The sequence below is a fragment of the Canis aureus genome, unplaced genomic scaffold, assembly GCF_053574225.1.
Source record: "Canis aureus isolate CA01 unplaced genomic scaffold, VMU_Caureus_v.1.0 ptg000124l_RagTag, whole genome shotgun sequence".
NCBI classification, from domain to species: domain Eukaryota; kingdom Metazoa; phylum Chordata; class Mammalia; order Carnivora; family Canidae; genus Canis; species Canis aureus.
In genome coordinates, this window is record NW_027554438.1 from 586,047 (window position 1) to 613,774 (window position 27,728).

At 43.4% G+C, this 27,728-nt stretch overlaps 2 long non-coding RNA genes across 6 annotated transcripts in view; one reads left to right on the top strand and one right to left on the bottom strand.

The window, feature by feature from the left end:
- Nucleotides 1–27,728, top strand: part of LOC144309606 (uncharacterized) — an 81,132-nt gene that overhangs the window by 11,643 nt on the left and 41,761 nt on the right. For both annotated transcript variants that reach the window (XR_013375558.1, XR_013375557.1), the window contains exons 2-3: nt 15,763–15,839; nt 18,501–18,577. This is a non-coding gene — a long non-coding RNA (uncharacterized LOC144309606). The remainder of the gene's footprint in view (nt 1–15,762; nt 15,840–18,500; nt 18,578–27,728) is intronic.
- The window catches only part of LOC144309605 (uncharacterized), a 74,498-nt gene that overhangs the window by 3,337 nt on the left and 43,433 nt on the right, over nt 1–27,728 (bottom strand). For all 4 annotated transcript variants that reach the window (XR_013375555.1, XR_013375556.1, XR_013375554.1 and 1 more), the window contains 2 exons: nt 6,338–6,430; nt 1,756–1,904 (listed from right to left, as the gene is read on the bottom strand). This is a non-coding gene — a long non-coding RNA (uncharacterized LOC144309605). The remainder of the gene's footprint in view (nt 1–1,755; nt 1,905–6,337; nt 6,431–27,728) is intronic.

Genomic DNA, 27,728 nt, shown 5'->3' on the forward strand with positions numbered 1-27,728 from the left:
GATCCTGGAGACCCGGGATCGAATCCCACTTCGGGCTCCCGGTGCATGGAGCCTGCTTCTCCCTCTGCCTATGTCTCTGCCTCTCTCTCTCTCTCACTGTGTGCCTATCATGAATAAATAAAAATTAAAAAAAATGGGCATGGAAAAAAATAATGGGCATGGGACCTGAATAGACATTTTTCCAAGAAAGATATATAGATGGCCAACGGACACATAAAAAAAGATTCTCAACATCACTAATCATCAGGAAAATGCAAGTTCAAACTATAATGAGATATCACTTTATGCCTGTCAGAATGGCTAAAATAAAAAACATAGGAAATAACAATTATTTGTGAGGGTGCAGAGAAAATGGAATCTTTGTGTGCTGTTGGTAGGAATGCAAATTGGGGATAGCCACTGTGGAAAACAGTATGGAGGTTCCTCAAAAAAATAAAAATGGAAATTCCATATGATCCCATAATTTCATTACTGGGGTATTTACCCAAAGAAAATGAAAAACACTAATTTGAAAAGATATATGCACCCCTATGTTTATTGTAGAATTATTTGCAATAGCTGATATATGAAAAAACAACCCGGGTGTCCATGGACTGAAGAATGGATAAAGAACACGTGATATGTATGTGTGTGTGTGTGTATGAATAAATAAATTTATTTATTCATTAGAGACACAGAGAAAGAGAGGCAGAGATATAGGCAGAGGGAGAAGCAGGCTCCCTTCAGGGAGCCCAGTATGGGACTCAATCCTGGGACCCCAGGATCACAACCTGAGCCAAAATCAGATGCTTAAGCACTGAGCCACCCAGGCGTGTCTATACAAGAGGATATTACACAACCATAAAAACGGATGAGATCTTTCCATTTCAAATAACATGGATAGATTTAGAGCATAAATGCTAAGTGAAATAAGGCAGTCAAGGAAAAATAAATATCTATCATGTGATTTCACTCATATATAGAATTTTAAAAATGAAACAAATTAGCAAACAAAGGTTTTTAAAAAGGCAAACAAAAACCACTCTTAAATAGCATAAACTGATGGTTGCTAGCAGGTAGGTGGGTGGAAGATGGATTATATAGGTGAAAGAGATTAAGAGTACATTTATCTTGATGAGCCCCGAGCAATATATAGAATTGTTGAATCGCTGTATTGTACACCTGAAACTAATATAATACTGTATGTTAATTATACTTCAATAAAAAAATACTGTTGAGAGAGTTAAGAAATAAATAGGCAAGGACAAACACTTTTCAACTGGAATGGAAAAGCAAACAATTTAAACCTACAAACTCATACTTAGTGTAAATCCTGAGGACCCATCCCAGCCGCCCAGCTGCCATTCAGTCTTCCTTAAAAGAAGGGCTTGTGCCTATCCCTTCACAGGAAGGAAAGACAGTCAGTGAGGAAAATCAATAGGCAGCTCAGAAGCAGAGAGACAGGTCGTAGGAAGGTACTTAGAAGACAGACATAAGGGATCCCTGGGTGGCGCAGCGGTTTGGCGCCTGCCTTTGGCCCAGGGCGCAATCCTGGAGACCTAGGATCGAGTTCCACGTCGGGCTCCCAGTGCATGGAGCCTGCTTCTCCCTCTGCCTGTGTCTCTGCCTCTCTCTCTCTCTCTCTCTCTCTCTCTCTCTCTGTATGACTATCATAAATAAATAAATTAAAAAAAATTAAAAAAAAGACAGACATAAGACAATGGATTGGGATAAAGGATGGGAAGGGAGGGAGAGCAGAGATGTGTTGGCACTCACCTTGGAAGTCCCCTTGGTTATAGAGCTCATCTTGGCAGCACTGGTAGTTTTACCCGAATGTTTTATTATCTCCTAGTGTTGCTGAGAAGGTCCTTGGGACACACTTGCTTGAAGAACAACCTTCTCCTCAACATATTGTAAGAGCTTCCCTGTACAGAAGCAAACCCCAGAAGGAATTTCCCCTTTGAATCATAGAGAGAGCGATGCCCAAATGGGCTACCATTATTAAAGGATTCTGTGCTTCAAATCCTTTTGTCTTTAGTCTTTCCACTTCTCAAGGAGCCCTTCTGCATTGGTCCATGGAATAAACCAGTGGAGGGATGGTTTGTTAGCACTTGTTAGAATGGGAGTGTCATACTTCAATGAGGTGATGCAGAACAAGGATTGTCCAGTCTTTTTACCAGTGTCTCCCACCCTGCCTCCTCCCACCACCCCACACCCCCAGGTCTATCTGGGTAGAATTCAACATAAGAAAGTAGGGTAAAATAGAAGATGCACAGGAAAGCTCCAGCTGGCACCAACATCAGCACTTGTCTGATCTAATCTCTGATTCCTCAGATGAAGAATCTGAGGCTCAGAGAAATGCAAAACTTGGCTAAAGTTGACTGAGAGGTGATGTGGGTCTCCTAATTTTGTCTCGTGCCTGTTGCCTCCACCACCAACTGCTCTCAACATCAGGAGAACCACAGAAAACTAGCTCTATCTGTTGCTGCCCTACCTCCCCAGTTCTTAGAGGAATAGCCAAGGGCTTGCTCGTGAAAAGAAACAGGGTCTGAGAGAATGTATTAGTATCTTCAGAGATTCACTGACACTGTTAGGGTAGAGTATACTTCCTTGTCTCACTGACAATAGACATGGTCATATGATTTGCTCTGAATACTAAAATGTGAGCAGAAATGTGTATTCTATGTTCCAGCAGAAGCTAGGGTATACTTGGAGTATGGTTCTCTCTATCTCTCTTCATTTTTTTATTGTGGTACAATGCATATAAGGTAAAAAAATACTATCTTAAAAATTTTTAAAGATTTTACTTATTTATTCATGAGACACACAGAGAGAGAGAGAGAGAGACAGGCAGAGATACAGGCAAAGGGAGAAGGAGGCTCCATGCAGGGAGTCCAATGTGGGGCTTGATACTGGGACTTCAGGATTATGCCCTGAGCCAAAGGCAGATGCTCAACAGCTGAGCCACCCAGGCGTCCCTATATTAAACATTTTTAATTGCACAGTTCAGTGGTGTTAATCTCCATGCTCTTTCTTCCCTCCACCATGACACCCAGCAATTCTTTAGAAAGCATCTTCTCCATCAACTTGAGTCCCAGGTTAATATGATTTAGAGTAGACATGCGGCTGACCCAGATGGTGTGAGCAAGAAATAAATCTTTAATTTTGTAGCTTCTGACACCTTGGAGTCACTTGGTATAGCAGCGGTACTTAGCCTCTTAGTACTTAGCAGTACTTAGCCTGGCTGATACCAGGATAACACATGGCTGTCATCTCTAACTTGCTGTCCACCCTGCTGGCTAAAGACCATGAAGTTTCCATGCAATAGCATCTGACTTACAACTAAGTAGAAGAAAGTGTTTCTAGCTTCTAAAATCTCAAGGTGAAGGATGCAGACCGAGAATAAAAACATCTGAAAGCAAGGGCAAATGTATACAACTGAACATGTGCTTTCATTGGCACAGGGCATGCTCAAATGGCCTGATCTTCTGCCTTGTTGAGAATGGATTTTCCTCGGATGTGAGTCTTTGAAACAGGGTGTCACAGCCAACTTTCTCATTCTAAAGAGAAAGATAGAAATGAAGAGAAGCCAGGGCAGAGGGAAACATTAGTTCTTCAGTCACTGACTATCATTTCAGGCAGGGAATTTTTATTACTGTCTACCCCTAAAAACACGTAGGAAGACACAGACCAAAGAGATGTGATGGTGTCAAGTTGTCCACCCCCAGCCTGGGGCCACCCAATGCTTGCACAATCCCTGGTAGCCTGCCACCCAAGAGTACAGGTTCTTTGAGTGACCAAGCCCTCTGGTCACTGGGCTTGACAAGGGACAGATGGTGTTTGTACTTCTTCCAAGGATAGACTATGTCATGCTTAGGCGGAGGAGGAAATAAAAGCTTCATAAACACACTCAAGCCCTCTTTATGGTATTCACTTATATACCTGGCAGATGTCCAACTCATCAAAATTCCACCCTTTTCTGAACATGTCAAATGACCAAAGTTAGGTCGAAGTTTGAGAAGGCAGAGAAGGGTCTGGAAGTGATAGAATTGGGTTGAGCACAGGCAGTGTTCATGGTGGAACCCACCCTGGAGAAAGACAACCAGTTACTCATTTCCCCCTCAATTTCTGGCCCTTGATGTACTCACCAATATCTATCATATCCCTTCTAAGAACCTGGGCCTAAGGGAAGTATAAAAGCTTACAGTTTTTTTTTTACCTGGATTCTGGAGCCAGAGTGCCTAGGCTCAAAGCACCTAGAACAATGCTAGCATGACTAGATTTGAATAAAGTTTAGCTATAGCTGCTGCTATAATGCTCTCACTCGTCACTTTTCATAGAGCTTGTAATTCAAGAGCACAGATAGGCAGCATTTTTCTGAACCTGAGGCTTGGAAGATAAATGGGATTCAGGTAAGATTCATGTAAGCCTGTGAAAATCCCACTCCCTGAGGCCTAGAGGGAAAATGAAAAGGCAGTTGTCATGTGGAGAAACCACCAATACCAAGAATGAGGGTCCCAACCCTGAATCCCAGATTTTTGGTTATTTCAAGAGGTGGGGATGGAACTCCTCAAAAGCCAGTCTGGAGAGCTAAGAGTAAGGTGTCATCCTGAGGCCCACCACTGTTCATCTGAGACGTGGGCAAGTCAGAGTAAGGATGTACCGGCAGGTGGCCTGATAACAAGAAGTAGGGCTGCAGGTCCTGATGTGCAGGGCATTGTGCACAACATTGTGATGCTCAGACAATCTTGCCAGTAAACCAGGGGAGGTAAAGGTTATGTGCAGGTCTGGGTGGGATTCTTGGCCCAGCATAGGGATGCTTCCCTGAGACCACTGCTCAGTGAGAATCAAGACTCTACATCCAGCTGCCATGGGATCATGAAAGGAAATGACTATAAGAAAATGTCACCCTAACTACTTCTTACTACCAGCTTAAAGCACTCTTCCCCACTCACTAATTCACAGGACCAGAAGGTATTTTCTAACCCCATACGAACATGTAATGGGCAGAACATATAAGGGTGAATGAAAAAGAGTTAGGATGAAGATATGGAAGTTTTCCAGTTAACAAAATAAGCCTAGAAGTCAAAAACTAGAAAGTTTCATGTGAGGGCTATGAATGAAAGTTTGGACAGGGTGGTGTGTGTGTGAAGGTGTGCAGCAGGGAGGCATCTTGGGTTCAAATTATGAAGGTAACTGTCTTGGTTTCTTAGGACTACCATAACAGAGTGCCACCAACCAGGTAGCTTAAACAACAAAAATGTGTATTCTCACAGTTGTGGCATCTAAAAGTCTGAACATGGAGCCAGCAGGGTTGGCTCCTTCAGGAGGCTGTGGAGAAGATACTGTCCCATGCCTTTGTCCTGGCTTCTGGTGGCTGCAGCAATCTTTGTCACCCCTTGGCTTATAGACACATCACTCTGATCTCTGCCTCCATCTTCACATGGAGTTCCCTTGTGTGTCTCCCTCCTCTTTTTATAGGGATAGGGACACTAGCCGTATTAGGTTGGGGCCCACATTATTTCAGTATGACCTCATTTAACTGATAACATCAGCAATGACCCTATTTCCAAATAAGATCATATTCTCAGGTATCCAGGGCTTAGGACTTCAATATATCTCTTTTGGAGGTGCAATCAAAGTCATAACAGGAACAGAAGCCCTTGGATTCCCCCCTCTCAGTGCCCCATTCCTTCTACCTGGGTCCCTCTAACTTTGTCCTTTCATGTGTCCATCCAAGTGGCTAGCACTGCTCTCCTCAGGGACACTCTTTACTGTCTGAAAGCGGTCCATCTGAGAGTGGAAATTGGGACAGCCACTATGGAAAACAGTAGGAAGGGTCCTCAAGAAACTATAAATAGATGCACTTCTGGATATATAACTCAATGAAACAAAATCACCACCCTGAATATGTCTACACCCCATATTCATCACAGCATTATTCACCATAGCTAACCAATGGTAACAACCTAAGTATCTATCAACAAATGAATGGATGAAGGAATACTATTTGGCCATAAAGAAAATCTTGCCATTTATGACAACATGGATAGACATTGGAGGAATTATGCTAGGTGAAATAAGTCAGAGAATGATGAACACTTATAATCTCACTTACATAATAATTGATAGAAACAGAATAGATTGGTGCTTACCAGAGATAGAGGGAGAGTGTGGGGGCATACTCCTTAGTTTTGTGATCTTGGGGCTAAATTTATCCTTTTCTTTGAAAAACTTGTCATGCCCTGTCTTCCATTTTAAGTACCATCTTTATGGATAATGATCATTACAAAGAATACATGTTTGTTGCAAAAAAACCCTCAGAATGTAGAAGTATAGAATAAAAAGTGGAAGTTACCTGCCTTCTGGTGGCTTCTACATCCTGTGATTGTTTTCTGAGTGAGGATGTTCCAGGGTGTAGTCTTCCTGAGGCAACAACTGTTCTTGTAAACTGTAGAGAGGTAGTTTAAGGAAGTGGGTTTATGGATGAACATAAGATTCATCCCTAACTGGGTTCAAATTCCTACCCCTTCTGTTACTAGCTCTTCCAAAGTGGATGTTATTTCAGCTTTCCATGCCCCTCTTTATCTTTAAGCTACAAGATGATCATGGTAGTAGTCCCTATATCATGGAGTTGCTGTGAGAATTAAGTGATTTCACAAACATGGTAATTCTTGGCTACTTTTATTATTGTTTTGTATCTTCCTGCCTACTGGAGGTCTTTGAGCCAAGGAATAATGAGATAGTACAAGTTCAAGAATGTAAATTAACCAACGAAAAGCCCAATAAGGATAATAGCACTGTCTCTGAGGTGTGGATGGAAAACGTAAAAACAATTTTAAAAATTAATTTTTCCAGCTTTATTGACATATAAATGACATGTAATATTGCATAAATGTAAAGAATATAACAGTTTAAAAATATTTTTATTTAAATTCCAGTAAACAGTGTACTGCATATTAATTTGAAATATATATATATATATACTGTGAAATTACTACAATAAATTTAATTAACATCCACACCTCACATGGTTACAAATTCTTTTTCTTGTGATGTGAACTTTTAAGGTTTACATTCTTATCAACTTTCAAATATGTAATATTGTTAACTATAGTCACCGTGCTGTGCACTATATCCCCAGACCATTTCATAGGTTGCCTTTTAGTTTTGTTGATGATTCCTACACTGTGCAGAAGCATTTTGTTTTGATACAGTCCGAATAGTTTTACTAGTTTCAGAGGCAGAGCTTAGTGATTCATCAGTTGCATATAACATCCAGTGCTCATTACATCATGTGCCTGCCTTAATGTCCATCACCCATTTACCTCATCCCCTCACTCCCCTCCCCTCCAGCAACCCTGTTTGTTTCCTAGTGTTAAGAGTCTCCCATGGTTTGCCTCCCTCTCAATTTTCATCTTATTTTTCCTTCCTTTCCCCTATGTTCATCTGTCTTATTTCTTAAATTTTACGTATGTGTGAAATATTATGGTATCTGTCTTTCTCTGACTGACTTACTTCACTTAGCATCATACCCTCTAGTTCTAGTCACATCACTGCAAATGGCAAGATTTCATTCTTTTTGATGGTTGGGTAATATTCCATATTATATCCATATATATTGCTTCTCCATTCACCTCTCAATGGGCATCTTGGCTCTTTCCATATTTTGGCTGTTGTACGCACTGCTGCTATAAACATTGGACTGCTTGAGCTACTTTGAATAACTATGTTTGTATCCTTTAGATAAATACCTAATAGTACAATTACTGCGTGGTAGGATGGTTTTATTTTTCAGTTTTTGAGGAACTTCCATTCTGTTTTCCACAGAGGCTGCAAAAGTCTGCATTCTCACCAAGAGTGTAAAAGGGTTCCCTTTCTCCACATCCTTGCTAACATCAGTTGTTTCCTGTCTTGTTAATTTTAGCCATTCTGACTGGTGTGAGGTGGCATCTCATTTTGGCTTTGATCTGTATTTCCCTGATGACAAGTCACGTGGAACATTTTCTCATGTGTCTGTTGGCCATGTGTATGTCTTATTTGGACAAACGTCTGTTCATGTCTTCTGTCCATTTCTCAACTGAATTTTTTGCTTGAGTTTGATAAGTTCTTTATCGATTTTGGATACTAGCCCTTGACCTGATAAGATCATTGCAAATATCTTCTCCCATTCCATAGTTGCCTTTTAGTTTTGTTGGTTTTTTCCTTTACTGTGCAAAAATTTTTATCCTGATGAGGTTTCAGTAGTTCACTTTTGCTTTTGTTTCCCTTGTCTCCAGAGACATGTCTAGAAAGAAGTTGCTGCGGCTGAGTTCAACAGATTGCTGCCTGTATTCTCCACTAGGATTTTGATGGATTCCTGTCTCACATTTAGGTGTTTCGCCCATTTTGAGCTTATCTTTGTGTATGGTGTAAGAAAGTGGTCCAGTTTCATTCTTCTGCATGTGGCTGTATAATTTTCCTAACACCATTTGTTGAAAAAATGTCTTTTTCCACTGGATGTTCTTTCCTGCTTTGTCAAAGATTAGTTGACCGTAGAGTTGATGGTCCATTTCTGGGTTCTCTATTCTGTCTCATCGATATATGTGTCTGTTTTGTATCAGAACCATACTGTCTTGATGATCAGAGCTTTGTAATACAGCTTGAAGTCCAGAATTTTGCTGCCTCCAGCTTTGGTTTTCTTTTTCAACATTACTTTGGTGATTTGAGGTCTTTTCTGGTTTCATACAAATTTTAGGGTTGTTTCATAGATCAATGGAACAGAATAGAGAATCCAGAAGTGGAACCTCAACTTTATAGCCAAATAGTATTCGACAAAGGAGGAAAGACTATCTATCCACTGGAAAAAAGACAGTCTCTTCAATAAATGGTGCTGGGAAAATTGGACATCCACGTGCAGAAGAATGAAACTAGACCACTCTCTTGCACCATCCACAAAGATAAACTCAAAATGGATGAAAGATCTTAATGTAAGACAAGATTCCATCAAAATCCTAGAGGAGAACACAGGCAACACCCTTTCTGAACTTGGCCACAGTAACTTCTTGCAAGATTAATCCATGAAGGCAAGAGAAACAAAAGCAAAAATGAATTATTGGGACTTCATCAAGATAAGAAGCTTTTGCACAGCAAAAGATACCATCAACAAAACTCAAAGACAACCTACAGAATGGGAGAGGATATTTGCAAATGACATATCAGATAAAGGGCTAGTTTCCAAGATCTATAAAGAACTTCTTAAACTCAACAGCAAAGAAACAATCCAATCATGAAATGGGCAAAAGACATGAAGAGAAATCTCACAGAGGAAGACATAGACGTGGCCAACAAGCACATGAGAAAATGCTCCGCTCACTTGCCATCAGGGAACTACAAATCAAAACCACCATGAGATCCCACCTCACACCAGTGAGAATGGGGAAAATTAACAAAGCAGGAAACCACAAATGTTGGAGAGGATGTGGAGAAAGGGGGACCCTCCTGCACTGTTGGTGGGAATGTGAACTGGTGCAGCAACTCTGGAAAACTGTGTGGAGGTTCCTCAAAGAGTTAAAAATAGATCTGCTCTATGGACCCAGCAATTGCACTGTTGGGGATTTTCCCCAAAGATACAGATGCAATGAAATGCCGGGACACCTGCACCCCGATGTTTGTAGCAGCAATGTCCACAATACCCGCACTGTGGAAGGAGCCTCGGTGTCCATAGAAAGATGAATGGATAAAGAAGATGTGGTTTATGTATACAATGGAATATTACTCAGCCATTAGAAATGACAAATACCCACCATTGGCTTCGACGTGGATGGAACTGGAGAGTATTATGGCTGAGTGAAATAAGTCAATTGGAGAAGGACAAACATTATATGATCTCATTCATTTGGGGACGATAAAAAATAGTGAAAGGGAATAAAGGAGAAAGGAGAAAAAATGAGTGGGAAATATCAGAAAGGGAGACAGAACATGAAAGACTCCTAACTCTGGGAAACGAACTAGGGGTGGTAGAAGCAGAGGAGGGTGGGGGGTGGGGGTGATGGGCACTGAGGTGGGCACTTGACGGGATGAGCACCGGGTGTTATTCTATATGTTGGCAAATTGAACACCAATAAAAGATAAATTTATTTTAAAAAATTTTAGAGTTGTTGGTTCCAGCTCTGTAAAAAATGCTAATGCGGGCAGCCCAGGTGGCTCAGCGGTTTAGCGCCACCTTCAGCCCAGGGCCGGATCCTGGAGATTCGGGATCCAGTCCCACGTTGGGCTCTCTGCATGGAGCCTGCTTCTCCCTCAGCCTGTGTCTCTGCCTCTCTCTCTCCCTCTCTGTGTATCTGTCATGAATAAATAAATAAAACCTTTTAAAAATTGGTATTTTGATAGAGATTGCACTGAATGTGTAGGTTGCTCTGGGTAGCAATAGACAACTTTTGGGGTAGCATTAACAATATTTGTTCTTCCAATGCATGAGAATGGAATGTTTTTCCTTTTCTTTATGTCTTCCTCAATTTCTTTCATAAGCATTCCATAGTATCCAGAGTACAGATCCTTTACCTCTTTGGTTTATTCCAAGGTGTCTCATGGTTTGGGGGACAATTGTAAGTGGGATCCATTCCTTCATTTCTTTCATCCGTTCATGTTTAGTGTATAGAAATGCAACTGACTTCTGTGCATTGATTTTATATTCTGCGATTTTGCTGAATTCCTACATCAGTTCAAGCAATTTTGGGATGGAATCTTTTGGGTTTTCTATATAAAGTATCATGTTGTCTACAAATAGTGAAAGTTTGACTTCTTTGCCAATTTGGATGCTTTTTATTTGTCTGATTTCTGAGGCTAGGACTTCTAGCACTATGTTGAACAGCAGTGAGAGTGGACATCCCTGTCTTATTCCTGACCCTGGAAGAAAATCTCTGTTTTTCCCTGTTAAGGATGATATTCACTGTGGATTTTTTGTATGGCTTTTAGGATACTGAGGTAAGTTCCTTCTGTCTTTATACTGCAGTGAGTTTCAATCAAGAAAGAATGCTGTATTTTGTCTTTTATTAATGTTGTGTATCACGTTGATTTGCAACTGTTGAACCACCCTTGCATCTCAGGAATAAATTCCTTTTGGTCATGGTAAATAATCCTTTTAATGAACTTTTGGATCCAATTTGCTACTATCTTGGTGACAATTTTTACATCCATATTCATCAGGGATCTTTGATCTGTACTTCTTTTGGGTGGGGTCTTTATTTGGTGTTGGGATTGATGCTGGCCTCATAGAATGAGTTTGGAAGTTATTCTTCCATTTCTAGTTTTTGGAACAGTTTCAGAATAGGTACTAATTATTTAAATGTTTGGTGGAATTCCCCTGGGAAGCCGTCTGGCCCTGGACTCTTGTTTGTTAGGAGACCTTTGAGATCTGATTCAATTTCTTTGCTGGTTATGGCTCTGTTCAGATTTTCTATTTCTTCCTGTTTCCGTTTTAGTAGTTTATATATTTCTAGGAATGCATCCAAATTGCCTAATTTGTTGGGATATAATTGCTCACAATATTCTCTTATAATTGTATTTCTTCAGTGTTGCTTGTGATCTCTTTTTCATTCATGATTTTATTTCTTTGAGTCCTTTCTCTTTTCTCTTTTTGATAAGTCTGGCTAGGCATTTATCGATTTTATTAATTCTTTCGAAGAATCAGCTATTAATTTCATTGATCTTTTCTGTTTTTTCCCCCATATCATTGCTTTATGGTCCACTCTATTATTTTTCTTCTCCTGCTAGATTTAGGCTTTATCTGTTGTTCTTTTATCAGCTCCTTTAGATTTCAGGTTATGTTGTGTCTTTGCAACTTGTTTCTTGAGAAAGGCCTGTGTTACTATATACTTTCCTCTTAGGACCACCTTTGCTGCATCCTCATAGTTTAGGGGACATGTCTAGAAAAATGTCGCTACAGGAATACCAGAGAAATTGCTCTCTTCTAGAATTTTTATACTTTCAGATCTCACAATTAGGTCTTTGATACATTTTGAGTATATTTTGTGTATGGTGTAAGAAAATGGCCTACTTTCATTGTTTTTGCAAGTAGCTATCCAGTTTCCCAACAGCACTTGTTGAAGAGACTTTTTCCCATTATTTTTTCCTGCTTTGTCAGAGAGTAAATGATCATATAATTATAGATTTTTTAGTGTTGTTTTATTAATCTGTGTGTCCATTTTGTACTAACAGTATACTTTCTGAGTTACTACAGCTTTGTAATAGAACTGGAAGTCTGGAATGTGTTACCTCCTGTTTTGTTTTTCCAAGATTGCTTCGGCTGCTTGGGGTATTCTGTGGTTCCATATAAATTTTAGGATTGTTTTAGCTCTGTGAAGAATGCCGGTGATATTTTGATAGGAATTGCATCCAAAGTGTAGATTTCTTTGGTTGGCATAGACCTTTTAACAGTATCTGGCCTTTTTTTTTAAATTTTTTTAAAATTTTTATTTATTTGTGATAGTCACAGAGAGAGAGAGAGAATGAGGCAGAGACACAGGCAGAGGGAGAAGCAGGCTCCATGCACCGGGAGCCCAACGTGGGATTCGATCCAGGTCTCCAGGATTGCGCCCTGAGCCAAAGGCAGGCGCCAAACCGCTGCACCACCCAGGGATCCCAGTATTTGGCCTTCTAATCCATAAGCATGGAATGTCTTTCCAATTGTGTCATCTTCAACTCTTTAATCATTGTTTTATAGTTTTCAGAGTATAGGTCTTTTACCTCTTTGGTTAAGCTTATTCCTAGGTATTTTAATATTTCTGGTTCAATTGTAAATGGGATTATTTTATTAATTTGTCCTTCTGCTGTTTCATTATTAGTGTATAGAAATGATACAGATTTCTGTGTGTTGTTTTTGTATCCTGTGACTTTACAAATTTATTTCTCAGCTATAGAATGTTTTTGAAGGAGTGTTTAAGGTTTTCTGTGTGTACTATTATGTCAACTGCAAATAGTGAAAGTTTTACTTCATCCTTGCAATTCCGGATGCACTTTATTTCTCTTTGATGTCTGATTGCTGTGGCTAAGATTGAGAGATAGGGAGGGAGACAGGGCCAGGCCAGGAGGGACAGAGAGTGAGACCGGGAGGGAGAGACAGAGACCCGGACGGAAGGACAGGGAGGGAGACACAGAGCCAGAGAGAGGCTTCGTGCCTCCATGAGCAGGAGTCCCTTGGGACTGAGCGGGGGGCTCAAGGCCTCAAACCCAGCGCCTGACCAGACTACCCGGCAGAGGCATAGGCATTCTCCACTCCGCTCTGAACTCCGCGAAGGGCGGGCCTCTGTGCGGGGGGCGGGCCCAGGGGCGGGAGCGGGGGTGAGGCCACAGGGTTCCAGGAGCTTGCCCCTGCGCCTGACCCCGAGCGTGACCTGAAGGGGGCCGCGGCTGGCCGCAGGAGGAGCTGTGCGCAGATGCGACCCGGCGGTGGCAGGAGGTAGCTCGGCCGCGCCCCCAGTCCAGGCCCGCGGTTCCCCGCGCTCCGGGCTCGCGGCAGCGGCTCTGCAGGCCTCGGCCCCCTGCGCGCAGGTCAGCGTGGGCCCCGGGAGGTGTGACGGGCCCTGGGGTGGCTGTGCGAGGGGCATCTGACCCTCGCTTGTGGCGCAGCGGGTGCCTGGGAGGGACCGCGGGCCTTGGGGCTGCATGGAGGTGGCCCCGTGGCGAGCCGGACCCACACCCTTTGGGCCGCCAGGGTGCCGGGCAGAGGGCTGCGGGGAAGGAGTGGTGGGACCTGTTGGCGGAGGGGGGCGGCGGTGGGGCCTCCTACAGGTCAGGCCAGGTCTCCTTTGGGCGGCTCAGGGAGGGTGCGGGGCCCCTCCCCCGGGCTCAGGGAGGTACCGCGGAACCCATGTGCGTGCGCTCAGAGGGGTTAGGGTGCAGGCACTTTGCAATGTCAGGGCACGGCCTTGGGACGGTGGCTTGAGGGCCTGGGCTGCTGGGCCCCAGGAGCCTCCCCAAGCCCTTGGCTCTTACTCCGCCTGCCTCCCCCTCCCAGCTCTCAGGTCCCTCCCCAAGCACCCCAGCCTGGCCAGGAGCCCGCCCCTCCCGCTTGGTCCCTGTCAGGTGAGTATGGCTACCTCTGAAATTTTTGCATTTTGAAAACGTTCTCCTTTCTCCACAGCCTCCCCAAAATTTGGTGTTTCCTGTCTTTTTAATGTTCTCACCGGTGTGAGGTGGCATCTCATTGTGGTTTTGACCTTTATTACTCTGATGGCCAGTGACCCAGAGCATTGTCTTGCCTGCTTGTTGGCCATGTACATATAGGTCTTCTTCCGTGACTTTTCTGTTCGTGACTTTTCCCGTTTTCTGGATGGGATGGTTGGTCTCTTTGCTGTGGAGTTGCAGAGGTTCTTCAGAGATCTTGGATGCTGGCCCTTTATCTGACGGGGTCATTTGCACATACCTTCTTCTCCCATTCTGTGGGCCACCTTTGAGTTATGTTGAGTGTTTCTTTTGCTGTGCGGAAAGTGCTCATCTTGATGAAGTACCAGCGATCCATTTTCGCTCTTGTTTCTCTGGACTTTGTGGCTGATGTAATTTGCAAGAAGTTGCTGTGGCCCAGTTCAAGAAGGGTGTTGTTTCCCGTGTTCTCCCGGGGGGTTTTGATGGAATCTTGTCTCACATTTAGATGCTTCATCCATTTTGAGTTTATCCTTGTGTTTGGTGTGAGAGGAATGGTCCAGGTTCATTCCTCTGCATGTGGCTGTCCAGTGTTCCCAGCAGCCTTGATCGAAGAGACTGTCTTTTTTTCCCCATCTTTCCTGCCTGGCCAAATATTAGTTGCCCGTAGAGTTGAGGGTCCACATCTGGATGCTCTCCTCTGTTCCATTGATCCATGTGTCCGTTTCTGTGACAGTACCACACTGTCCTGATGCTCACAGCTTTGAGGCGCGCCCTGAAATCTGGCATTGTGCTGCCCCACCCCCACCCCCTGCATTGGATTTCTTGGCTACTATTCCCGTGGCCGTTCGGGATCTTTTCTGATTCCACACAAGTCTTCAGATGATTTTTTCCAGCTCTCTGAAGATAGTCCATGGTATTTCTGAGAGGGATTACACTATTTGTGTAAATTGCCCTGAGTCACGTTGACATTTTCCCCAATATTAATTCTTCCAAACCAGGAGCATGGAACCTTTTTCCATCGCTTTGTGTCTTCCTCAGTTTCTTTCAGACATGTTCTGCAGTGTTTTGGGTAGCAATCCTTTACCCCTTTGGTTAGGTTTATTCCTAGGTAGCTCATGGTTTTTTTGGGTGCTGCGGTTGTATAAATGGGGTTGACCCCTTCCTCGATGTCCCTTTCCTCGGTCTCATTCTTCGCTTACAGAAAGGCCACTGGTTTCTGGGTCCCGAGTTTGTATCCCGCCACACTGCCGAACTTGCTGTAGGAGTTCCAGCCGTCTTGGGTTTTCTAGGTACGGTATCGTGTCATCGGTGAAGAGGGAGAGTTTGACTTCTTCTTTGCCGATTTGAATGCCTTTTATTTCTTTTCATTGCCTGATTGCTGAGGCCATGACGTCTCGTACTATGTTGAGAATAGCAGCAGTGAGAGTGGACATCCCCGTCTCGTGCCTGGTCATCGGGGAAAGGCTCCCAGTGTTTCCCCATTGGGAATGAGAATTTGCCGCGGGCTTTTCGTAGATGGCTTTGAAGATGCTGAGGGACGTTCCCTCTCTCCCGGTACTCTGAAGCTTTTGGATCAGGAATGGATGCTGTGTTTTGTCAAATGCTTCTTCCTCTGCGTCTCTTGAGAGGATCATCTGGTTCTTGTTTTCTCTCTTGCAGATCTGATGAAGCACCTTGAGTGCTTTCTGAGTGCTGAAGAAGCCTTGCACCCCGGGGATAAAGCCCACCGGGTCATCGTGAGTAACTTGTTAATAATGTCCTGTTGGATCCCGTTGGCTCATAGCTTGTGGAGGTGTGCATCCGTGTTCATCAGGGACATCGGTCCAGAATTCTCCCTTTGGGTGGGGGGGGTCTTGGGTTTTGGAGTTAAGGTGACGCTGGCCTCCAAGAACGAGTTTGGAAGTATTCCATTTCTTTCTATCTTTCGGAGCAGCTTTGGTAGCACAGGTATGATTTCTTCTTGAAGCGTTTGATAGAATTCCCCTAGGAAGCCATCTGGCCCCGGACGTTTGTGTCTCGGGAGGTTTGTGTGTTTCTTTATAGGTGTGTTTCTTATTTCCTATTGGGGTTCATTTTGCCAACATAGAGCATAACCCCCCAGGGCTCATCCCATCAAGTGCCCCGCTCCGTGCCCGTTGCCCAGTCACCCGCACCCCCCACCCTCCTCCCTTTCTTCCACCCCTTGTTCATTTCCCAGGGTTAGGAGTCTCTCCTGTTCGGTCTACCTTTCTGCTATCTGCCACTCATTTTTTTTCTCCTTTCCCCTCTCTCCCCTTTCACTATTGTTTTCATCCTCCCCAGAAGAATGAGACCATATGATGTTTGTCCTTCGCGATTGTCTTCTTTCCCTCAGCCTTAATACCCTCCGGTTCCATCCAGGTCGAAGCAAATGGTAGGTGTTCGTCGTTTCTAACGGCTGAGTAATCTTCCATTGTGTACAGAGACCACTCACCCTCCTTATCCATTCATCTTTCGATGGACACCGAGGCTCCTTCCACAGAGTGACTATCATGGATGTTGCCGCTCGAAACCTCGGGGTGCAGATGTCCCAGCATTTACCTGCATCTGTATCATTGGGGTACATCTCCACCAGTGCACCCCCATGCTGGATCACAGTGTAGATCCGTTGTTACCTCTCTGAGGCACCTGCACACGGCTTTCCAGGCGTGGCTGCACCAGGTCACATTCCCACCAGCAGTGCAAGAGGGTTCCCCTTTCGCCACATCATCACTGACATTCGCTGCTTCCTGTCTTGTTAACGTTCACCGCGGTCACTGGTGCGTCAGGTGGGATCTCGTTGTGCTTTTGACCTGTATTTCCCTGACGGCCAGTGATGCGGTGCATTGTCTCATGTGCTTGTCTGTCACGCCTACGTCTTCCTCTGTGACATTTCCGTTCACGTCTCTTGCCCGTCTACCAGATTGGATCCTTGGTCTCTTTGCTGTGGAGTTACAGAAGTTCTTCAGAGATCTTGGATACTGGCCCTTTACCTGACAGGGTCATTTGCACATAACTTCTCCCATTCTGTGCGTTGGCTTTAAGTTTTTTGAGTGTTTCTTTTGCTGTGCGGAAGCTGCTCATCTTGGTGAAGTCCCAGCGATCAATTTTTGCTCTTGTTTCTCTGGCCTTCATGGCTGATGTAATTTGCACGAAGTTGCTGTGGACCAGATCAAGAATGGTGTTGTTGCCTGTGTTGTCCCCTAGGATTTTGATGGAATCTTGTCTTGCATTTAGATCCTTCATCCATTTTGAGTTTATCCTTGTGTATGGTGTGAGAGGAATGATCCAGTTTCATTCTTCTGCGTGTGGCTGTCCAGTGTTCCCAGCAGCATTTACTGAAGAGATTGTCTTTTTTGTTCCCCCTGCAAGGTCTTTGCTGCCTGGCCGAATATTAGTTACCCATAGAGTTGAGGGTCCACCTCTGGATGCTCTCTTCTGTTCCATTGATCGGTGTGCCTGTCTTTGTGCCAGTATCACACTGTCTTGCCGGTAACAGCTTCGTGGCACAACGTGAAATCCAGCATTGTGCTGCCCCCGCAGTGGTTTTCTTGGCTACTCTTCCTGTGGCCGTTCGGGGTCTTTTCGGATTCCACACCAGTCTTCAGATGACTTGCTCCAGCTCTCTGAAGAGAGTCCATGGTATTTCTGACAGGGATTGCATTAGTTGTGTCGATTGCCCTGGGTCACATTGACATTTTCCCGAATATTAATTCTTCCAATCCAGCATCATGGAACCTTTTCCATCTCTTTGTTTCTTCCTCAGTTTCCTTCAGACTTGTTCTGCAGTGTTTCAGGTAGAGACCCTTTACACCTTTGGTTAGGGTTCTTCCTAGGTAGCTCATGCTTTTTTGGGGGTGCTGCAGTTGTATAATTGGGGTTGACCCTTTCCTCGATGTCCCTTTCCTCGGTCTCCTTGTTCGCATGTAGAAAGGCCACTAGTTTCTGGGCCCCACGTTTGTATCCTGCCGCACTGCCGAACTTGCTGTAGGGAGTTTGAGCAATCATGTGGTGGAGTCTTTTGGGTTTTCTAGGTACAATATAATGTCATTGGCGAAGAGGGAGATGTTGACTTCTTCTTTGCCAGTTTCAATGCCTTTTGTTTCGTTTTGTTGCCTGACTGCTGAGGCCATGACGTCTCGTACTATGCTGAGAATAGCAGTGGTGAGAGTGACATCCCAGTCTCGTGCCTGTTCTTCAGGGCAAGGCTTCTGGTGTTTCCCCATTGCGAATGATAATTTGCCACGGGCTTTTCGGAGATGGCTTGGAAGATGCTGAGAGACGTTTCCTGTATCTCTGTACTCTGATGCGTTTGGATCGGGCATGGATTCCGTATTTTGTCAAATGCTTCCTCTGCGTCACTTGAGAGGATCATCTGGTTCTTGTTTTCTCTCTTGCAGATCTGAAGAAGCACATGGAGTGCTCTCCGAGTGCTGAAGCAGCCTTGCACCCGGGGGATAAACCCCACTGGGTCATGGTGAGTAACTTCTTAATAATGTCCCGTTGCAACCTGTTGGGTCGTATCTTGTGGAGAAGGTGTGCATCCGCGTTCATCAGGGACATCGGTCCAGGATTCTTCTTTTTGGTGGGTTCTTGGGTTCTGGAGTTAAGGTGACCCCGGCCTCCAAGAACGGGGTTGGAAGTGTTCCATCTCTTTCTATCTTTCGGAGCAGCTTTAGTAGCATAGGTATGCTTTCATCTTGAAGCATTGGATAGAATTCCCCTGGTAAGCCTACTGGCCCTGGACTTTTGTGTCTCGGGAAGTTTGTGAGTTTATCGGTTTATTTATTATTGGAGTTCGTTTTACCAACATAGAGAGTAACCCCCCAGTGCTAATCCCATCAAGTTCCCCCCTCGGTGCCCGTCGCCCAGTCACCGCCACCCCCCGCCCTCCTCTCTTTCTTCCACCCCTTGTTCGTTTCCCAGGGTTAGGAGTCTCTCCTATTCTGCCCTCTCTGCCATCTCCCACTCATTTTTTTCTCCTTTCACCTCTATTCCCTTTCACTATTTTTGTCATACTCCCCAAAAGAATGAGACCATATAATGTTTGTCCTTCACCTATTGCCTTCTTCCCTCAGCCGTAACACCCTCTGGTTCCATCCATGTCGAAGCAAATGGTGGGTGTTTGTCATTCCTAACGGCTGAGTAATCTTGCATTTTGTACAGAGACCACACACCCTCCATATCCATTCATCTTTGATGGACACCGAGACCCCTTCGCAGTGTGGCTATCGTGGCTCTGAACCTAAGGGTGCGGGTGTCCCAGCGTTTCATTGCATCTGCGTCTTTGAGGTAAATCCCCAGCAGTGCAATTGCTGGGGTCGTACGGAGGTCTATTTTTAACTCTGAGGATTCTCCATACAGTTTTCCAGAGTGGCTGCACCAGTTCACATTCCCACCAACAGTGTAAGAGGGTTCCCTTTTCTCTGCATCCTCTCCAACATTTGTAGTTTCCTGCCTTGTTAATTTTGCCCATTCTCACTGGTGTGAGGAGATATCTCATTGTGGTTTTGATTTGTGTTTCCCTGATGGCAAGTGATGTAGAGCATTTTCTCGTGTGGGTGTTGGCCATGTCTATGTCTTCCTCTGTGAGATTTCTGTTCTTTTGCCCATTTCATGATTGGCTTGTTTGTTTCTTTGGTGCTGATATTAATAAGTTCTTTATAGATCTTGGAAACTAGCCCTTTATCTGATATGTCACTTGCAAAATCACATTGATAGTTTTATGAGTGTTGAACCAGCCTTGTGTCCTGGGAATAAATCCTACTCAGTCATGGTGAATAATTTTCTTATGTACTGTTGAATCCTATTGGCTAGTATCTTGTTGAGAATTTTTGCATCCATGTTCATCAGGGATATTAGTCTATAATTCTCCTTTTTGGTGGGCTCTTTGTCTGGTTTTGGAATTAAGGTGATGCTGGCCTCAAGAACGAATTTGGAAGTACTCCATCTCTTTCTATCTTTCCAAACAGCTTTAGGAGAATAGGTATGGTTTCTTCTTTAAACGTTTGATAGAATTCCCCTGGGAAGCCATCATGCCCTGGACTTTAGTGTCTTGGGAGGTTTTTGATGACTGCTTCAATTTCCTCCCTGGTTATTGGCCTGTTTAGGTTTTCTATTTCTTCCTGATACAGTTTTGGTAATTTGTGGCTTTCCAGAAATGCGTCCATTTCTTCTAGATTGCCTAATTTATTGGCGTATAGCTGTTGATAATATGTTTTTAAAATCGTTTGTATTTCCTTGGTGTTGGTAGTGATCTCTCCTTTCTCATTCATGATTTTATTAATTTGAGTCTTCTCTCTCTTCTTTTTAATAAGGCTGGCTAATGGTTTATGTATCTTATTAATTCTTTCAAAGAACCAACTCCTGGTTTTGTTGATCTCTTCCACAGTTCTTCTGGTCTCGATTTCATTGAGTTCTGCTCGAATCTTTATTAACTCTCTTCTTCTGCTGGGTGTAGGATCTATTTGCTGTTTTTTCTCTAGCTCCTTTATGTGTAAGGTTAGCGTTTGTATTTGAGATCTTTCTAGTTGTTGAATGGATGCTTGTATTGCAATGCATTAACCCCTTAGGACTACTTTTGCTGCATCCCAAAGATTTTGAAAGGTTACATCTTCATTCTCATTAGTTTCCATGAATCTTTTTAATTCTTCCTTAATTTCCTGGTTGACCCTTTCATCTTTATTCAGGATGGTCCTTAACCTCCACGTGTTTGAGGTCCTTCCAAACTTCTTGTTGTGATTTAGTTCTAATATCAAGGCATTATGGTCTGAGAATATGCAGGGGACGATCCCAATCTTTTGGTATTGGTTCAGACCCGATTTGTGACCCAGTATGTGGTCTATTCTGGAGAAAGTTCCATGTGCACTTGAGAAGGATGTGTGTTCAGTCGAGTTTGGATGTAAAGTTCTGTAGATATCTGTGAAATCCATCTGGTCCAATGTATCATTTAAAGCTCTTGTTTCTTTGGAGACGTTGTGTTTAGAAGACCTATCGAGAGTAGAAAGAGCTACATTGAAGTCACCAAGTATAAGTGTATTATTATCTAAGTATGTCTTAACTTTGGTTATTAATTGGTTGATATATTTGGCAGCTCCCACATTCTGGGCATATATATTGAGAATTGTTAAGTCCTCTTGTTGGATAGATCCTTTAAGTATGATATAGTGTCCCTCTTCATCTCTCACTACAGTCTTCGGGGTAAATTTTAGTTTATCTGATATAAAGATGGCTACCCCTGCTTTCTTTCGAGGACCATTTGAATGGTATATGGTTCCCCAACCTTTTATTTGCAGGCTGTAGGTGTCCTTCTGTCTGAAATGAGTCTCTTATAGACAGCAAATTGATGGGTCCTGCTTTTTTATCCGGTCTGAAACCCTGCACCTTTTGATGGGGTCATTAAGCCCATTCACGTTCAGAGTTACTATTGAAAGCTAGGAGTTTAGTGTCATCATGATATCTATTCAGTCCTTGTTTTTGTGGACTGTTCCACTGAACTTCTTCTTAAAGGGGAATTTTAAGAGTCCCCCTTAAAATTTCTTGCAGAGCTGGTTTGGAGGTCACATATTCTGTCAGTTCCTGCCTGTCTTGGAAGCTCTTTATCTCTCCTTCCAAGTTGAATGAGAGCCTTGCTGGATAAAGTATTCTTGGTTGCATGTTTTTCTCATTTAGGACCCTGAATATATCCTGCCACCCCTGTGTCCTGCCAGGTCTCTGTGGAGAGGTCTGCTGTCACCCTAATACTCCTCCCCATAAAATCAGGGATTTCTTATCTCCTGATGCTTTAAGGATCTTCTCTTTATCTTTGGAATTTGCAAGCCTCACCATTAAATGTCGAGGAGTTGAACATTTTTTATTGATTTTAGGGGGTGCGGATCACTCTATCTCCTGGATCTGAATGCCTGTTTCCCTTCCCAGATTAAAAAGCTTTCAGCTAGGATTTGTTCAAATACATATTCTGGCCCTCTGTCCTTTTCGGCACCCTCGGGAACCCCAATTAAATGTAGGTTTTTCTTCCTCAGGCTGTCATTTATTTCCCGTAATCTATCCTCATGGTCTTTTAATTGTTTGTCTCCTTTTTCCTCAGTTTCCCTCTTTGCCATCATCTTGTCTTCTATGTCATCCACTCGTTCTTCCACCTCGTGAACCCTCGTTGTGAGGACTTGTAGTTTGGATTGCATCTCATTCAATTGATTATTAGTTTCTGCCTGATTAGCTCTAAATTCTGCAGTCACGAAGTCTCTTGAGTCCTTCATGCTTTTTTCTAGAGCCACCAGTAGCTGTATAATAGTGCTTCTGAATTGGCTTTCTGAGATTGAATCATAATCCATATTTGTACCTTTGTGGGAGAGAGGACTGTTTCTGATTCTTTCTTTTGAGGTGAGGGTTTTCCTTTTAGTCATTTTGCTCAGTGCAGAGCGGCCAAAAACAAGTTGTATTGGGAAAAGGAGAAAAAGAGAGGATAGAAAGAAGGAAAGAAATGAGAAAAAGAAAAAAGGAAGGAAAAAAAGAGAAGAAAGAAAGGAAAATAAAGGATGGGGAAAGCAAACAGAAATCAAAAAGAAAAAAAAAACACACGGGGGAGTATCTTCTGATTCTGTATACTTTAAGTCCCTTGACTTCCCCTGGAACTTGTGTGTCTAGCTAGTCTTCTGGGGGAGGGGCCTGTTGTGCTGATTTTCAGTTAGCACTTGGGGATCTGCTCTCCCCCTTCCTGGTTCAGGGCTCAGTGGGGGTTGTTTACCCCGTGAGGCCCCAGGAGGGACAACCACAGTGGCAGTGGCTGGCTCTGGAGCCCTGGATTCAGCTTCCGCAGTAACTCGGGATCTCTCGGACTGCAGGGGCCTGGATGCTCCGGGGGCGGGGCCACTGATCTCCTCAGCTCGGGGCAGAAGCATCCTTGCTGTCCTGGGCCCTCCTGGCCTCTGCCTGTCCTGGGGGGAGGTTGGATCCTAGGCTGTGTCCCCAGAGCCCTGTGCTCCCGGGCCTGTGCTGTTGGATTCGCGCTCCTGGCCGCGAAGACCCTCTCTGCGGAACCACCACCTGAGACCCACAGAGCTGCTCCCGGGCCATACGGCCCCCTCCACGTGGAGCCTCTACCTCTGCTAGAGCTGCCTCTGAGCTGCTCTCGGGTCCCTGCAGCCCCCTCTCTCCGGAGCCTCTGCTGGAGCCCCTCCGAGCTGCTCTGGGGTCCCGCCATGCACACGCTGCAGCCCTTAGGGAGCTGGGTGCACTTTCCTGGGGGCGCAGGTGTCTGTTAGTGTCCCAGGGAGCCTGAGGGCATCCCCGCCTTCCTGGGGTCCTGCTCTAACTCCCTGCGAGCATCTTTCTGCTTGGGAAGATTGGTTAAGCTCCTGCTTCTCCCGGACGGGGCTCTCCTGTCCTGGGGACACTCGCCCTGGCCTTAGCCCAGCTCCTTGCGGGGCCTCTCCCCCTTGGAGGCCTTTTGTTTCTTTATTTCTTTTTCCCCGTCTTCCTACCTTGATAGAAGCATGAACTCTTCTTACTGTAGCATTCCAGCTGTTCTCTCTTTAAATCTCAGGCTGAATTCATAGATTTTCAGGATGATTTGAATGTTATCTAGGTAATTTGGTGGGAACAGGTGATTTGGGGACCCTACTCTTCCACCTTCTTGCCCCTCCCTCAAAACGGTAGGGTCTTATTAACACCATCTTTTATTTTATTATTTTTTAAATATTTTATTTATTCATGAGAGACACACAGAGAGAGAGAGAGAGAGAGAGAGGCAGAGACACAGGCAGAGGAAGAAGCAGGAGCCATGCAGGGAGCCTGATGTGGGATTTAATCCCGGGACTCCAGGATCATGTCCAGGGCTGAAGGCAGGTGGTAGACCATTGAGCAACCCAGGGATTCCCCATACTACCTTTTAAAATGAATTATAAGCAGAGCTCTGATTAGTGATAATGTTCGTGTTTCTTCCTCCTGAAACAACTACTGCCATTGGGTCGGTAACCACAAAAATGTATAAAGAAATGAAGTACATTTTAATCTGAGAGAAGATACTACCATAGAGTTTCTCGGGGAGTATATTTCATGGATTTACTCAACAAATGCATTTTGAATGGCTACTAGAGAGCTCCTTTTTAGGAATAAAGGATACAGAAAGGAGCAAAACAGATGAATAGCCTGTCCTCATGAAATTTATGTTCTAATAAGACCAGGAACATATAATATATATATATGGGAATATATATATATATATATATATATATATTCTCATATATACATAATACATATATAGAGAGAGATCTAAATATATAGTAAAATATATAAAATGTTAGTAGTAATATGTGTTACAAAGATGAAGAAAAGAGTATTGGGAATTTAGAGAGAATGTGTTTGCAATTTTAAATATGGTGGTTAGGGAAAATCTCATTAATGTCACTAAGAAGACATTTCCGTAAAGATCTAAAGGAACTAAGGGAGCTAGTGATGATGCTATCTGGGGGAATAGCATTCCAGGCTGAGAATGTCAAATATATCGGCTCTGAAGTGAGAGTATACCACGCATGGTTACAGAACAGTAAAAGAGGATGATTGGACTTTTGTGTGGTGTGGTGAGTGAAAAAGGTGAGTGGTAGCAAGAAACACTAAAGTAATTAGGTTGCATGACATTGTAGAGGATCATATACCATTTTAGGACTTTGGATTTTACTTTTAACAGAGAAATAAGATCTAACTTACAGACCCATTTTGACTGCTGTGCAGTGAAGATTGAAGAGGAGGAAAGATTAAGATCAAAAGATCAGTTGGAAAGCTGTCTAAGTAATCCAGATGAGAGGTTATGGCAATTTGGACCTGAGGGATAGTTGTGGGCTTGAAAGGCTCTGTTTAGATTCTAGATATATTTTTGAAGATGGAACTAAGGATTTGCTGATGAATTAGATGTAATGAGGAGGAAGAAGGGTAAAGAACTCTACAATTTTTGTACGGAGGGCTTGGAAGGATGTGGTTAATTGAAACAGGAAAGGCAGGTCATTTCTGTTGTTTTTGTTGGAAGGAGTATAGAAGATACTGGACTCAGTTTTGAACATACTAAATTTGAGACTTCATATATATATATATATATATCCAAGTCTATTATATAAATATGAATGTGAAGGTAAAAGGTTAAAGCTAGAGACATGATTTTGGAAGAGAATGTGGCATCTAAAGCCATGAGACTGGATGTAGTTATCAGGTATAGATAAATTTAAGGACTGAGAAGTGTTTCAAGGGCATTTTAATATTAAGAGGTCAGGGAGAAGAGGAAAAAGTAGATTGAGAAAGAGGAGGGCCATGGCTTGCATCGTTCCTATCACCTTCTGCATCATCCATAAGTCTGAGAAGTTGTGGCATAGCCTCTTGAAGGCCTTGCTGAGGGGCCAGCTCAGAGCTGACATCTGAGGAGGGAGAGGAGCTGTTCTTCAGGATGCAGTCAAGGGTCTCTGCTCATCATCACTCCCACTGACTCTCTTAGGGGGAATTTATGCTTCCGTCTCTACTACTTTAGGCTTCATGGTCCAGCAGTCTTGTTTCCTAAGAGGACATAATTCTAATAGAAGATAAAATAAAGGTCTCGATAAACTTAAAGCTATGGCTGATGCTCTTGAAGTTTGGATTCTTTGTATCAGCAGGATCAGCAGCTGAAGGAAGTACTCATCATGACATCAGACAGCAGAAAAACCAGGATGGTATGGTGTTGTGATTCAATTGAATGTAGGGGTTCAATCAGGAGGAAGTTATCAACCACCAAATACTTACTTGTTATATCAGGGAAATGTAGCCTGAGAAGTTCACCCTGGACTTGGTAAAATGGAAGTTGCTGAGGGTCTTGCTAAGAGTAGTTTCAGTAGAATGGTAGATGGAAAATTCAATTTAATTTAATTTTATTGCATTCATGAAAAGGTGAAAGAAAAATCAGAGAAGGAGTAGAGACAATTCTTTAGAAGCCTCTACTCTAGAAAAGAAATAAATAGGTCACTTGAGGGAATAATGGGGTTGTGGTTGGAGGGAGACAGATGGAATCAAAATGGTAAAAGCATACTAATGAGAGATCATGTAAGGACAGAATAAATGCTGAGGACAGATTAGCCGAAGCAGCTTTCTTAGGTAAAAAAGGAGGAATGGGATTTAGTGTTCCAATGGAAAGATTGTCCACAGGAGCACCAACAGTTCATCCATAGTCAGAGGAGAGAAGGCAGAGAATATGGGCACAAGTGAATGCAGAGCCATACCTAAAGGGAGGGCTGTAGGGAGTTCCGCGGCAAATTCTCAGTTAAATAGGTGGCAAGGTCATCAAGTGAGAGAGGATTGCAGTTGGGGATTTGAAGAAATCCAGCACTCTAGGCTGAGAACTTTTGGGGCTTTTTTCCCCTACTCTTTCATACTTGATTTTCAATTTATTGTGGAATTCTATGCCAAAGACATGGAGAAGCCAAGCATCATTCATTACCTACGTCACTACCTCGCTGGTTCCAGTTGCACCATTCCCTTCTTGGATTATTGCAGTCATTTCCCAATCAGTGTCTTGCTTTCACCCTTGGTTTCCCTATGGTCCATCCAGAAAAACAGCCAGTGAGACTCTTTAAAAACATGTGAGATGACATCCTTCTTCTGCTCAAAGCCTCGGCAGCTTCCCTTCATTCTCAGAATGTAAGCCCAAACCTTAGCATGAATTTACAAGGACTTACATGGTTTTAGCCACTGCTTCGTCTGGGACATCATTTCCAATCACTCTACCTGTTGCTCACTGGACTCTAGTGTTTCTGGAACATGCCTGATGTGTTCCTCCCTTTGGGAATTTGCCCTGCCCAATCCTGTGCCTAGAAAGCACTCCCACAGATGCTTGCATGACTAGGCACCTGGCCTACTTACCAAAATTTGCAAATAACACCCTTTCAAAAGCACATGTTCCTTTTCCTCCTTTCTTTTCGTAATATTTGAAGCTTCCTAATATATTAAATCACTTACTCATTTTAAAAATTTCTTCCCATGTTAGAATATTAACTCTACGAGGGCGTAGATTTTTGTGTTACTTCTGGCTATACCACAGTTCTTAGAACAGTACCTGAAATTTAGGGAGCACTCAATAAATATTTTTTGAGTGAATGGATTAAGGAATGCAGCAGGATTAATTGACAGTGTTAAGGGCCCACTTGAGACTAGCAATCACACATTAAACCTCCACAACAGGGTTGTGTTGGTAGGATTAATTGATAAGATGCTTGGGGTTAGTGAAGGGGTTAGGAAGTCTTGAGCTAATTCCAAAGGCCTTGCAGGAATAACAAAAGCAATCATGGATAAATTAATTGCCTTATGAGTGTGGGTGTGGTTAACTTCTGAGATTTTCTTTTGCTCTGTATAGGTTTGGGGCTAGTGCCAAATTGCTTCTGAAGATAGCTTATTGATTTGAAGCTGTTGCAAATTATTAGCCTTTCTGGAACTTCTTAATGTGCTCATCTGCCTCTGAGTGAAATCAGCTGTTGGCAAATATTTTGCCAGAGTAGAAAGTTTTAAAGACTTTCGTATTGGAATATTCTGAAAACAAAACAGAACAATCATTTATTGCTCTAAAAAAACAACCTTTGTACTTTGTGTGTGTGTGTGTGTGTGTGTGTGTGTGTGTG